Source organism: Ambystoma mexicanum, chromosome 2p (assembly GCF_040938575.1).
Source record: "Ambystoma mexicanum isolate Mex_15411 chromosome 2p, UKY_AmexF1_1, whole genome shotgun sequence".
Classification (NCBI taxonomy): domain Eukaryota; kingdom Metazoa; phylum Chordata; class Amphibia; order Caudata; family Ambystomatidae; genus Ambystoma; species Ambystoma mexicanum.
The window spans coordinates 1,308,591,665-1,308,606,250 of record NC_090923.1 but is presented as its reverse complement, the minus strand read 5'-3'; the positions used below and the strand labels follow the sequence as shown (position 1 = coordinate 1,308,606,250).

At 44.6% G+C, this 14,586-nt stretch overlaps 3 non-coding genes across 3 annotated transcripts; all 3 read left to right on the top strand.

The window, feature by feature from the left end:
• Positions 1-2,067: 2,067 nt before the first annotated feature.
• On the top strand, positions 2,068-2,174 carry LOC138568058 (U6 spliceosomal RNA). Its single transcript, XR_011302431.1, has one exon. It is a non-coding gene; the product is annotated as a U6 spliceosomal RNA (small nuclear RNA).
• Positions 2,175-7,526: 5,352 nt separating this feature from the next.
• LOC138568057 (U6 spliceosomal RNA) lies at positions 7,527-7,633 on the top strand. Its single transcript, XR_011302430.1, has one exon. It is a non-coding gene; the product is annotated as a U6 spliceosomal RNA (small nuclear RNA).
• A 5,356-nt stretch (positions 7,634-12,989) lies between these two features.
• On the top strand, positions 12,990-13,096 carry LOC138568056 (U6 spliceosomal RNA). Its single transcript, XR_011302429.1, has one exon. It is a non-coding gene; the product is annotated as a U6 spliceosomal RNA (small nuclear RNA).
• The last annotated feature ends 1,490 nt before the right edge of the window (positions 13,097-14,586 follow it).

Below are 14,586 nucleotides of genomic sequence, written 5' to 3'. Positions count from 1 at the left end.
AGGTGCTATTTGCAAACATCGCTCTGAACTACAGCTTTACTTGCTTCTAGGCCTTAATCTTTAATTGGGGCTGAGCAGTGTACTCCGGATTTGGCTGCTTTTAGTTGGTTGATTTCTTTTTTGATTTCTGTAACTTTCAAACAGTCCCATTGTGAAATACCATTGTCACAATGTGATGCAGTGCAGGAAAACTTAAAATTAATGGTAGGGAGAGGGAGAGGGAGCGGGGGTTGTGGGGGATGGGAAGGAGGGAGGGAGGGAGGAGAGAGAGACAGAGAGAGAGAAAACAATTAAAAGCCTAAAATCTTTGCCATGCAAACACATAGCCCCCGAATACCATATTTTCTTTATGTGGAAAGGGGCTCTGTGGCTGGTATGGCAGCCTGTTGATGCTTTGTTGAGTTGCTTGGAACGTGCATGGAAGGAGACCTGAAGCACTCCCGACCAGGTTGCATGCCTCCAGGTTACTGAAATCCCACAGACCTCCTCCCTGTGCCACAAAGTTCTGGGCGCTGAGCTCTGCAGTTGTTCCCCACAAGTTGCCAAGCACCCCAGATTTACTAGTTACTACTACCCCACCTCGACCACTATATTTTCCCCAGATACTTGCTACTGTGGAGTAAGCAGGGCTAAGAAAGAGGGAGAGGGGGTTTGCCTATGCAAATCATCTGCCAGTTTGCTTCCTGCGAGGTCATTCCATCTCACCAGCTGACACCTGGGCAGCGGCAGGTAATTTGGAGAACTGACATATATGGACAGGCCACAAAGCAAAGGCTGAGCCGTTGATTGAGGATCCCTTTTGCCATGTCTCCCTAAGTTACCGAGGACCAGAAAATTCCACCCTCAGCTCTCATAGAGAGGTCCTTGGCCGATCGTAGCCGATCAGAGGAGTGAAGTGTCGGAGGTGACTGTACACTGCCTCACCTGCCCTGCTTTCTACAGTGGTAATGCTTTTGCAGAAGGGGCCTGTACAAGAGATTTTGTTCTGCACTGTGGGAAAGTGACATTTATCCACTGACATTAACCAAACTACTTGCGCTGTTCAATGCACATGTATGCAGAGAAATCATTTTATGTTTTTTGGGGAAGGTCTAGAGGGTCCTGCTGGTGATTCTTTTAAGCTGTCTGCTACTCTTGCTTTTACATAGAGTCTTCCCTGCCCAGGAAGGTATACTGTATGTCCCTCCCTTACAATGAAAACTCTGTTCAAAGCACAGAGGTACATAGGAATGGATCTGTTAAGAAATGAGACAAAAAGCCTGTAAAATTTCAAAGCAGGTAGCATTTGGACTTACAATAAACTGACTCACAGTCAAATGTGCTATCATTTGACCCACTGAACCCCTTACCTTTTGTGTCATACTTTTGCTCTCAGTGGGGTTGCCCAAAGTTCCCTTCTTAAAGCGGCTTTCTTTTAAAAAATCCTAGACCTGCTTTTTGTGGCACACATGCCTCATATCCCGTTGCAGTTGATAAAGTCACATCATCTCCCACCAGTACAAGCTGTACAAGATTTCCAGGGCTTATCCTTGCAATCTAGACGTGGGTCGAAGGTTGAGCAATCCTTAAATCAGCTGCAAAGTTAAAATTGAAATCAGCCTGAGAATCCTTTAAAGGATGGTCCAACATCTGTTGCTTACAGGGCTCAATCGGACAGCCTCTGGTGCTGACGCTTTAAGCCACCTCCTGTTCTTGCCTTGTCCTTGTTACAGCCATGGGCCCACATACACTCAGAGGTACAGAGTTTTTCTCATGTCTATGGGTCTGTTGTGATGCTCTCAGGCTTGCATCAGCCAGCCATTGTGATGGGGAGAGGGTGTCATTTTGCAAGCACCCTGGAGCATTAATCTTTATATCTTTAAATATAATTGGCATTAAACTAAAACCCTTTAGGACCAGATCAATACAGCAGCAAAGAATGCTTATTCATTGTTGTTTGCCTCTTCATTTCATATCACCCGATATCTAAATGGTGTTTGGACTTTCTGCCTTCTGACATAAGGACATTTGGTATGGCAAACCTTTGACAGAGGTCCTAATCAATGGTTTGATTGACTCTCCCTTTGCGCTTGCTTCTGCAACACATGTACTAATATTGGAATGATAATGGGAAAATTAAATTGGCCCCTGCTCTAAAGGATGACACGCACATTCGTAAAGCATTCACTATTTTAGGCACATGTCTGGACAGAAACTTTCTTAATTTGCAAGTCTTTATTTTTTAATATATCTTTTTTTATTGAAGATTGACATTTTATGTTCATTCATATTACACGACAACACAATACATTTTGCGCCAAATTCAACACTAATGCCTCAGGAGCCTTTTACTTGTGAGTCCTCTTGACTGAATGAACAGCCCTGTCCCCTTCAATTTCTTGACTTGTACTTTTAGAAGTGGCACACTTCTTTTTTTTTTTTATTTTTAATCCCATTCTACCAAACTCAGTATTATCACTTTCCTCCTTGTTGTGCACTCCAGCGTAAACTGCTTTAAGGTGCTGTTTGCAAACATCGCTCTGAACCACAGCTTTACTTGCTTCAGGGCCTTAATCTTTAATTGGGGCTGAGCAGTGTACTCCGGATTTGGCTGCGTTTAGTTGGTTGATTTCTTTTTTGATTTCTGTAACTTTCAAAAAGTCCCATTGTGAAATACCATTGTGACAATGTGCTGCAGTGCATGAAAACCTAAAATTAATGGTAGGGAGAGGGAGGGGGGTAGGGGGGAAGAGAGAGGGTGGGAAGGAGTGAGTGAGGGAGGGAGAGAGGGAGGAGAGAGAGACAGAGAGAGAGAAAACAAAGAAAATATGGTATTTGGGGGCTATGTATTTGCATGGAAAAGATTTTGGCCTTTTAATCAAGTGGGAAGGGGCTCTGTGGTTGGTATCTCAGCCTGTTGATGCTTTGTTGAGTTGCTTGGAACATGCAAGGAAGGAGACCTGAAGCACTCCCGACCAGGTTGCATGTCTCCAAGTTACTGAAATCCCACAGACCTCCTCCCTGTGCCACAAAGTCCTGGGCACTGAGCTCTGCAGTTGTTGCCCACAGGTCGCCAAGTGTCCCAGATTTACTTTCTCAGAGTTGCTAGTTACTGCTACCCCACCTCGACCACTATATTTTCCCCAGATACTTGCTACTGTGGAGCAAGCAGGGCTAAGGAGAGGGAGAGGGGGTGTGCCTATGCAAATTATCTGCCAGTGTGCTTCCTGGGAGGTCATTCCATCTCACCAGCTGACACCTGGGCAGCGGCAGGTAATTTGGAGAACAGACATATCCGGACAGGCCACAGAGCAAAGGCTGGGCCGTTGATTGAGGATCCCTTTAGCCATGTCTCCCTAAGTTACTGAGGTCCAGAAAAATTCCACCCTCAGCTCTCATAGAGAGGTCCTTGGCCGATCGTGGCCGATCAGGGCTGTGAAGGGTCAGGGGGGACTGCACACTGCCTCACCTTTTCACTGCTTTCTGTAGCGGTAATGCTTTTGCAGAAGGGGCCTGTACAAGTGATTTTGTTCTGCGCTGTGCGAAAGTCACATTTATCCACTGACATTAACCAAATTACTTGCGCTGTTCAACGCACATACATGCATAGAAATCATGTTATGTTTTTTGGGGAAGGTCTAGAGGGTCCTGCTGATGATTTATTAAGCTGTCTGCTACTCTTGCTTTTACATAGTCTTCCCTGCCCAGGCATGTTTAAGGCATACTGTATGTCCCTCCATTACAATGAAAACTCTGTTGAAAGCACAGAGGTACATAGGAATGGATCTGTTAAGAAATGAAACAAAAAGTCTGGAAAAATGTCGAAACGGGTAGGATTTGGGCTTACAATTAACTGACTCACAGTCAGATGTGCTATCCCCTGACCCACTGATCCCCTTTCCTTTTGTGTAATCCTTTTGTTCTCAGTAGGGTTTTCCAAAGTGGCTTTCAAATAAAAGATCCTAGACCTGCATTTTGTGGCACACATGCCTCATATCCCGTTGCTCTTGATAAACTCACATCATCTCCCACCAATACAAGCTGTAAAAGATTTTCAGGGCTTAGCCAAGCAAACTAGACGCAGGTCGAAGGTTGAGCAATCCTTTAATCAGCAGCAAAGTTAACATTGAAATCAGCCTCAGAATCTCTTAAAGGATGGGCCAACATCTGTTGCTGGCAGCGTGCAAAGGGGCAGCCTGGGTGCTGACACCTTAAGCCATCTCCTGTTCTTGCCTTGTCCTTGATCCAGCCATGGGCCCACATACACTCAGAGGTACAGAGTGTTTCTCATGTCTATGGGTCTGCTGTGATGCTCTCACGCTTGCATCACCCAGCCATCGTGATGGGGAGGGGGTGTCGATTTGCAAGCACCCTTGAGCATGAATCTTTAAATATAATTGGCATTAAACCAAACCCTTTAGGACCAGATCAATAAAGCAGCAAAGAATGCTGATGTATTGCTGTTTGCCGCTTAATTCCATACCATCCGACATCTAAATGGTGTTTGGTCAAACGTTTGCCATATCAAATGTCCTTATGTCAAAGAGCAGAAAGTCCAGAGGTCCTAATCAATGGTTTGGTTGGCTCTCCCTTTGCGCTTGCCTTAAGGCGTCAGCACCAGAGGCTGTCCGATTGCGCCCTGCAAGCAACCAATGTTGGCCCATCCTTTAAGAGATTCTGAGGCTGATTTCAATGTTAATTTTGCTGCTGGTTTAAGGATTGCTCAACCTTCGGCCCACGTCTAATTTCCTTGGCTATGCCCTTGAAATATTTTACAGATTGTATTGGTGGGAGATGACGTGGGTTTATCAAGAGCAACGGGATATGAGGCATGTGGGCCATAAAAAACAGGTCTAGGATCTTTTGTATAAGAAAGTCTCTTTAAGTAGGGAACTTTGGACAACACTGCTGAGAGGAAAAGGATTACACAAAAGGCAAGGGGGTCAGTGGGTCAAGGGATAGCACATCTGACTGTGAGTCAGTTTATTGTAAGTCCAAATCCTACTTGTTTCAACATTTTTCCAGGCTTTTTGTTTCATTTCTTAACAGATCCATTCCTATGTGCCTCAGCAACCCATGTACTAATATTGGAATGAAAATGGGAAAATTGAATTTGACCCTGCTTCAAAGGATGACACGCACATTCGTAAAGCATTCACTATTTTTGGCACACGACAGGACAGAAACTTTCTTAATCTGCAAGTCTTTATTTTTGAATACATCTTTTTTAATGAAGATTGAAATTGTATGTTCATTCATTTTACACGACAACACAATACATTTTGCTCCAAATTCAACACTAATGACTCTGGAGCCTTTTACTTGTGAGTCCTATTGACTGAATGAACAGCCCCATCCCCTTCAATTTCTTGACTTGTACTTTTAGAAGTGGCACGCTGCTTTTGTTTTTTTATCCCATTCTACCAAACTCAGTATTAACACTTTCCCCCTTGTTGTGCACTCCAGCGTAAACTGCTTTAAGGTGCTATTTGCAAACATCGCTCTGAACTACAGCTTTACTTGCTTCTAGGCCTTAATCTTTAATTGGGGCTGAGCAGTGTACTCCGGATTTGGCTGCTTTTAGTTGGTTGATTTCTTTTTTGATTTCTGTAACTTTCAAACAGTCCCATTGTGAAATACCATTGTCACAATGTGATGCAGTGCAGGAAAACTTAAAATTAATGGTAGGGAGAGGGAGAGGGAGCGGGGGTTGTGGGGGATGGGAAGGAGGGAGGGAGGGAGGAGAGAGAGACAGAGAGAGAGAAAACAATTAAAAGCCTAAAATCTTTGCCATGCAAACACATAGCCCCCGAATACCATATTTTCTTTATGTGGAAAGGGGCTCTGTGGCTGGTATGGCAGCCTGTTGATGCTTTGTTGAGTTGCTTGGAACGTGCATGGAAGGAGACCTGAAGCACTCCCGACCAGGTTGCATGCCTCCAGGTTACTGAAATCCCACAGACCTCCTCCCTGTGCCACAAAGTTCTGGGCGCTGAGCTCTGCAGTTGTTCCCCACAAGTTGCCAAGCACCCCAGATTTACTAGTTACTACTACCCCACCTCGACCACTATATTTTCCCCAGATACTTGCTACTGTGGAGTAAGCAGGGCTAAGAAAGAGGGAGAGGGGGTTTGCCTATGCAAATCATCTGCCAGTTTGCTTCCTGCGAGGTCATTCCATCTCACCAGCTGACACCTGGGCAGCGGCAGGTAATTTGGAGAACTGACATATATGGACAGGCCACAAAGCAAAGGCTGAGCCGTTGATTGAGGATCCCTTTTGCCATGTCTCCCTAAGTTACCGAGGACCAGAAAATTCCACCCTCAGCTCTCATAGAGAGGTCCTTGGCCGATCGTAGCCGATCAGAGGAGTGAAGTGTCGGAGGTGACTGTACACTGCCTCACCTGCCCTGCTTTCTACAGTGGTAATGCTTTTGCAGAAGGGGCCTGTACAAGAGATTTTGTTCTGCACTGTGGGAAAGTGACATTTATCCACTGACATTAACCAAACTACTTGCGCTGTTCAATGCACATGTATGCAGAGAAATCATTTTATGTTTTTTGGGGAAGGTCTAGAGGGTCCTGCTGGTGATTCTTTTAAGCTGTCTGCTACTCTTGCTTTTACATAGAGTCTTCCCTGCCCAGGAAGGTATACTGTATGTCCCTCCCTTACAATGAAAACTCTGTTCAAAGCACAGAGGTACATAGGAATGGATCTGTTAAGAAATGAGACAAAAAGCCTGTAAAATTTCAAAGCAGGTAGCATTTGGACTTACAATAAACTGACTCACAGTCAAATGTGCTATCATTTGACCCACTGAACCCCTTACCTTTTGTGTCATACTTTTGCTCTCAGTGGGGTTGCCCAAAGTTCCCTTCTTAAAGCGGCTTTCTTTTAAAAAATCCTAGACCTGCTTTTTGTGGCACACATGCCTCATATCCCGTTGCAGTTGATAAAGTCACATCATCTCCCACCAGTACAAGCTGTACAAGATTTCCAGGGCTTATCCTTGCAATCTAGACGTGGGTCGAAGGTTGAGCAATCCTTAAATCAGCTGCAAAGTTAAAATTGAAATCAGCCTGAGAATCCTTTAAAGGATGGTCCAACATCTGTTGCTTACAGGGCTCAATCGGACAGCCTCTGGTGCTGACGCTTTAAGCCACCTCCTGTTCTTGCCTTGTCCTTGTTACAGCCATGGGCCCACATACACTCAGAGGTACAGAGTTTTTCTCATGTCTATGGGTCTGTTGTGATGCTCTCAGGCTTGCATCAGCCAGCCATTGTGATGGGGAGAGGGTGTCATTTTGCAAGCACCCTGGAGCATTAATCTTTATATCTTTAAATATAATTGGCATTAAACTAAAACCCTTTAGGACCAGATCAATACAGCAGCAAAGAATGCTTATTCATTGTTGTTTGCCTCTTCATTTCATATCACCCGATATCTAAATGGTGTTTGGACTTTCTGCCTTCTGACATAAGGACATTTGGTATGGCAAACCTTTGACAGAGGTCCTAATCAATGGTTTGATTGACTCTCCCTTTGCGCTTGCTTCTGCAACACATGTACTAATATTGGAATGATAATGGGAAAATTAAATTGGCCCCTGCTCTAAAGGATGACACGCACATTCGTAAAGCATTCACTATTTTAGGCACATGTCTGGACAGAAACTTTCTTAATTTGCAAGTCTTTATTTTTTAATATATCTTTTTTTATTGAAGATTGACATTTTATGTTCATTCATATTACACGACAACACAATACATTTTGCGCCAAATTCAACACTAATGCCTCAGGAGCCTTTTACTTGTGAGTCCTCTTGACTGAATGAACAGCCCTGTCCCCTTCAATTTCTTGACTTGTACTTTTAGAAGTGGCACACTTCTTTTTTTTTTTTTTTTTTAATCCCATTCTACCAAACTCAGTATTATCACTTTCCTCCTTGTTGTGCACTCCAGCGTAAACTGCTTTAAGGTGCTGTTTGCAAACATCGCTCTGAACCACAGCTTTACTTGCTTCAGGGCCTTAATCTTTAATTGGGGCTGAGCAGTGTACTCCGGATTTGGCTGCGTTTAGTTGGTTGATTTCTTTTTTGATTTCTGTAACTTTCAAAAAGTCCCATTGTGAAATACCATTGTGACAATGTGCTGCAGTGCATGAAAACCTAAAATTAATGGTAGGGAGAGGGAGGGGGGTAGGGGGGAAGAGAGAGGGTGGGAAGGAGTGAGTGAGGGAGGGAGAGAGGGAGGAGAGAGAGACAGAGAGAGAGAAAACAAAGAAAATATGGTATTTGGGGGCTATGTATTTGCATGGAAAAGATTTTGGCCTTTTAATCAAGTGGGAAGGGGCTCTGTGGTTGGTATCTCAGCCTGTTGATGCTTTGTTGAGTTGCTTGGAACATGCAAGGAAGGAGACCTGAAGCACTCCCGACCAGGTTGCATGTCTCCAAGTTACTGAAATCCCACAGACCTCCTCCCTGTGCCACAAAGTCCTGGGCACTGAGCTCTGCAGTTGTTGCCCACAGGTCGCCAAGTGTCCCAGATTTACTTTCTCAGAGTTGCTAGTTACTGCTACCCCACCTCGACCACTATATTTTCCCCAGATACTTGCTACTGTGGAGCAAGCAGGGCTAAGGAGAGGGAGAGGGGGTGTGCCTATGCAAATTATCTGCCAGTGTGCTTCCTGGGAGGTCATTCCATCTCACCAGCTGACACCTGGGCAGCGGCAGGTAATTTGGAGAACAGACATATCCGGACAGGCCACAGAGCAAAGGCTGGGCCGTTGATTGAGGATCCCTTTAGCCATGTCTCCCTAAGTTACTGAGGTCCAGAAAAATTCCACCCTCAGCTCTCATAGAGAGGTCCTTGGCCGATCGTGGCCGATCAGGGCTGTGAAGGGTCAGGGGGGACTGCACACTGCCTCACCTTTTCACTGCTTTCTGTAGCGGTAATGCTTTTGCAGAAGGGGCCTGTACAAGTGATTTTGTTCTGCGCTGTGCGAAAGTCACATTTATCCACTGACATTAACCAAATTACGTGCGCTGTTCAACGCACATACATGCATAGAAATCATGTTATGTTTTTTGGGGAAGGTCTAGAGGGTCCTGCTGATGATTTATTAAGCTGTCTGCTACTCTTGCTTTTACATAGTCTTCCCTGCCCAGGCATGTTTAAGGCATACTGTATGTCCCTCCATTACAATGAAAACTCTGTTGAAAGCACAGAGGTACATAGGAATGGATCTGTTAAGAAATGAAACAAAAAGTCTGGAAAAATGTCGAAACGGGTAGGATTTGGGCTTACAATTAACTGACTCACAGTCAGATGTGCTATCCCCTGACCCACTGATCCCCTTTCCTTTTGTGTAATCCTTTTGTTCTCAGTAGGGTTTTCCAAAGTGGCTTTCAAATAAAAGATCCTAGACCTGCATTTTGTGGCACACATGCCTCATATCCCGTTGCTCTTGATAAACTCACATCATCTCCCACCAATACAAGCTGTAAAAGATTTTCAGGGCTTAGCCAAGCAAACTAGACGCAGGTCGAAGGTTGAGCAATCCTTTAATCAGCAGCAAAGTTAACATTGAAATCAGCCTCAGAATCTCTTAAAGGATGGGCCAACATCTGTTGCTGGCAGCGTGCAAAGGGGCAGCCTGGGTGCTGACACCTTAAGCCATCTCCTGTTCTTGCCTTGTCCTTGATCCAGCCATGGGCCCACATACACTCAGAGGTACAGAGTGTTTCTCATGTCTATGGGTCTGCTGTGATGCTCTCACGCTTGCATCACCCAGCCATCGTGATGGGGAGGGGGTGTCGATTTGCAAGCACCCTTGAGCATGAATCTTTAAATATAATTGGCATTAAACCAAACCCTTTAGGACCAGATCAATAAAGCAGCAAAGAATGCTGATGTATTGCTGTTTGCCGCTTAATTCCATACCATCCGACATCTAAATGGTGTTTGGTCAAACGTTTGCCATATCAAATGTCCTTATGTCAAAGAGCAGAAAGTCCAGAGGTCCTAATCAATGGTTTGGTTGGCTCTCCCTTTGCGCTTGCCTTAAGGCGTCAGCACCAGAGGCTGTCCGATTGCGCCCTGCAAGCAACCAATGTTGGCCCATCCTTTAAGAGATTCTGAGGCTGATTTCAATGTTAATTTTGCTGCTGGTTTAAGGATTGCTCAACCTTCGGCCCACGTCTAATTTCCTTGGCTATGCCCTTGAAATATTTTACAGATTGTATTGGTGGGAGATGACGTGGGTTTATCAAGAGCAACGGGATATGAGGCATGTGGGCCATAAAAAACAGGTCTAGGATCTTTTGTATAAGAAAGTCTCTTTAAGTAGGGAACTTTGGACAACACTGCTGAGAGGAAAAGGATTACACAAAAGGCAAGGGGGTCAGTGGGTCAAGGGATAGCACATCTGACTGTGAGTCAGTTTATTGTAAGTCCAAATCCTACCTGTTTCAACATTTTTCCAGGCTTTTTGTTTCATTTCTTAACAGATCCATTCCTATGTGCCTCAGCAACCCATGTACTAATATTGGAATGAAAATGGGAAAATTGAATTTGACCCTGCTTCAAAGGATGACACGCACATTCGTAAAGCATTCACTATTTTTGGCACACGACAGGACAAAAACTTTCTTAATCTGCAAGTCTTTATTTTTGAATACATCTTTTTTAATGAAGATTGAAATTGTATGTTCATTCATTTTACACGACAACACAATACATTTTGCGCCAAATTCAACACTAATGACTCTGGAGCCTTTTACTTGTGAGTCCTATTGACTGAATGAACAGCCCCATCCCCTTCAATTTCTTGACTTGTACTTTTAGAAGTGGCACGCTGCTTTTGTTTTTTTATCCCATTCTACCAAACTCAGTATTAACACTTTCCCCCTTGTTGTGCACTCCAGCGTAAACTGCTTTAAGGTGCTATTTGCAAACATCGCTCTGAACTACAGCTTTACTTGCTTCTAGGCCTTAATCTTTAATTGGGGCTGAGCAGTGTACTCCGGATTTGGCTGCTTTTAGTTGGTTGATTTCTTTTTTGATTTCTGTAACTTTCAAACAGTCCCATTGTGAAATACCATTGTCACAATGTGATGCAGTGCAGGAACACTTAAAATTAATGGTAGGGAGAGGGAGAGGGAGCGGGGGTTGTGGGGGATGGGAAGGAGGGAGGGAGGGAGGAGAGAGAGAGACAGAGAGAGAGAGAAAACAATTAAAAGCCTAAAATCTTTGCCATGCAAACACATAGCCCCCGAATACCATATTTTCTTTATGTGGAAAGGGGCTCTGTGGCTGGTATGGCAGCCTGTTGATGCTTTGTTGAGTTGCTTGGAACGTGCATGGAAGGAGACCTGAAGCACTCCCGACCAGGTTGCATGCCTCCAGGTTACTGAAATCCCACAGACCTCCTCCCTGTGCCACAAAGTTCTGGGCGCTGAGCTCTGCAGTTGTTCCCCACAAGTTGCCAAGCACCCCAGATTTACTAGTTACTACTACCCCACCTCGACCACTATATTTTCCCCAGATACTTGCTACTGTGGAGTAAGCAGGGCTAAGAAAGAGGGAGAGGGGGTTTGCCTATGCAAATCATCTGCCAGTTTGCTTCCTGCGAGGTCATTCCATCTCACCAGCTGACACCTGGGCAGCGGCAGGTAATTTGGAGAACTGACATATATGGACAGGCCACAAAGCAAAGGCTGAGCCGTTGATTGAGGATCCCTTTTGCCATGTCTCCCTAAGTTACCGAGGACCAGAAAATTCCACCCTCAGCTCTCATAGAGAGGTCCTTGGCCGATCGTAGCCGATCAGAGGAGTGAAGTGTCGGAGGTGACTGTACACTGCCTCACCTGCCCTGCTTTCTACAGTGGTAATGCTTTTGCAGAAGGGGCCTGTACAAGAGATTTTGTTCTGCACTGTGGGAAAGTGACATTTATCCACTGACATTAACCAAACTACTTGCGCTGTTCAATGCACATGTATGCAGAGAAATCATTTTATGTTTTTTGGGGAAGGTCTAGAGGGTCCTGCTGGTGATTCTTTTAAGCTGTCTGCTACTCTTGCTTTTACATAGAGTCTTCCCTGCCCAGGAAGGTATACTGTATGTCCCTCCCTTACAATGAAAACTCTGTTCAAAGCACAGAGGTACATAGGAATGGATCTGTTAAGAAATGAGACAAAAAGCCTGTAAAATTTCAAAGCAGGTAGCATTTGGACTTACAATAAACTGACTCACAGTCAAATGTGCTATCATTTGACCCACTGAACCCCTTACCTTTTGTGTCATACTTTTGCTCTCAGTGGGGTTGCCCAAAGTTCCCTTCTTAAAGCGGCTTTCTTTTAAAAAATCCTAGACCTGCTTTTTGTGGCACACATGCCTCATATCCCGTTGCAGTTGATAAAGTCACATCATCTCCCACCAGTACAAGCTGTACAAGATTTCCAGGGCTTATCCTTGCAATCTAGACGTGGGTCGAAGGTTGAGCAATCCTTAAATCAGCTGCAAAGTTAAAATTGAAATCAGCCTGAGAATCCTTTAAAGGATGGTCCAACATCTGTTGCTTACAGGGCTCAATCGGACAGCCTCTGGTGCTGACGCTTTAAGCCACCTCCTGTTCTTGCCTTGTCCTTGTTACAGCCATGGGCCCACATACACTCAGAGGTACAGAGTTTTTCTCATGTCTATGGGTCTGTTGTGATGCTCTCAGGCTTGCATCAGCCAGCCATTGTGATGGGGAGAGGGTGTCATTTTGCAAGCACCCTGGAGCATTAATCTTTATATCTTTAAATATAATTGGCATTAAACTAAAACCCTTTAGGACCAGATCAATACAGCAGCAAAGAATGCTTATTCATTGTTGTTTGCCTCTTCATTTCATATCACCCGATATCTAAATGGTGTTTGGACTTTCTGCCTTCTGACATAAGGACATTTGGTATGGCAAACCTTTGACAGAGGTCCTAATCAATGGTTTGATTGACTCTCCCTTTGCGCTTGCTTCTGCAACACATGTACTAATATTGGAATGATAATGGGAAAATTAAATTGGCCCCTGCTCTAAAGGATGACACGCACATTCGTAAAGCATTCACTATTTTAGGCACATGTCTGGACAGAAACTTTCTTAATTTGCAAGTCTTTATTTTTTAATATATCTTTTTTTATTGAAGATTGACATTTTATGTTCATTCATATTACACGACAACACAATACATTTTGCGCCAAATTCAACACTAATGCCTCAGGAGCCTTTTACTTGTGAGTCCTCTTGACTGAATGAACAGCCCTGTCCCCTTCAATTTCTTGACTTGTACTTTTAGAAGTGGCACACTTCTTTTTTTTTTTTTTTTTTAATCCCATTCTACCAAACTCAGTATTATCACTTTCCTCCTTGTTGTGCACTCCAGCGTAAACTGCTTTAAGGTGCTGTTTGCAAACATCGCTCTGAACCACAGCTTTACTTGCTTCAGGGCCTTAATCTTTAATTGGGGCTGAGCAGTGTACTCCGGATTTGGCTGCGTTTAGTTGGTTGATTTCTTTTTTGATTTCTGTAACTTTCAAAAAGTCCCATTGTGAAATACCATTGTGACAATGTGCTGCAGTGCATGAAAACCTAAAATTAATGGTAGGGAGAGGGAGGGGGGTAGGGGGGAAGAGAGAGGGTGGGAAGGAGTGAGTGAGGGAGGGAGAGAGGGAGGAGAGAGAGACAGAGAGAGAGAAAACAAAGAAAATATGGTATTTGGGGGCTATGTATTTGCATGGAAAAGATTTTGGCCTTTTAATCAAGTGGGAAGGGGCTCTGTGGTTGGTATCTCAGCCTGTTGATGCTTTGTTGAGTTGCTTGGAACATGCAAGGAAGGAGACCTGAAGCACTCCCGACCAGGTTGCATGTCTCCAAGTTACTGAAATCCCACAGACCTCCTCCCTGTGCCACAAAGTCCTGGGCACTGAGCTCTGCAGTTGTTGCCCACAGGTCGCCAAGTGTCCCAGATTTACTTTCTCAGAGTTGCTAGTTACTGCTACCCCACCTCGACCACTATATTTTCCCCAGATACTTGCTACTGTGGAGCAAGCAGGGCTAAGGAGAGGGAGAGGGGGTGTGCCTATGCAAATTATCTGCCAGTGTGCTTCCTGGGAGGTCATTCCATCTCACCAGCTGACACCTGGGCAGCGGCAGGTAATTTGGAGAACAGACATATCCGGACAGGCCACAGAGCAAAGGCTGGGCCGTTGATTGAGGATCCCTTTAGCCATGTCTCCCTAAGTTACTGAGGTCCAGAAAAATTCCACCCTCAGCTCTCATAGAGAGGTCCTTGGCCGATCGTGGCCGATCAGGGCTGTGAAGGGTCAGGGGGGACTGCACACTGCCTCACCTTTTCACTGCTTTCTGTAGCGGTAATGCTTTTGCAGAAGGGGCCTGTACAAGTGATTTTGTTCTGCGCTGTGCGAAAGTCACATTTATCCACTGACATTAACCAAATTACTTGCGCTGTTCAACGCACATACATGCATAGAAATCATGTTATGTTTTTTGGGGAAGGTCTAGAGGGTCCTGCTGATGATTTATTAAGCTGTCTGCTACTCTTGCT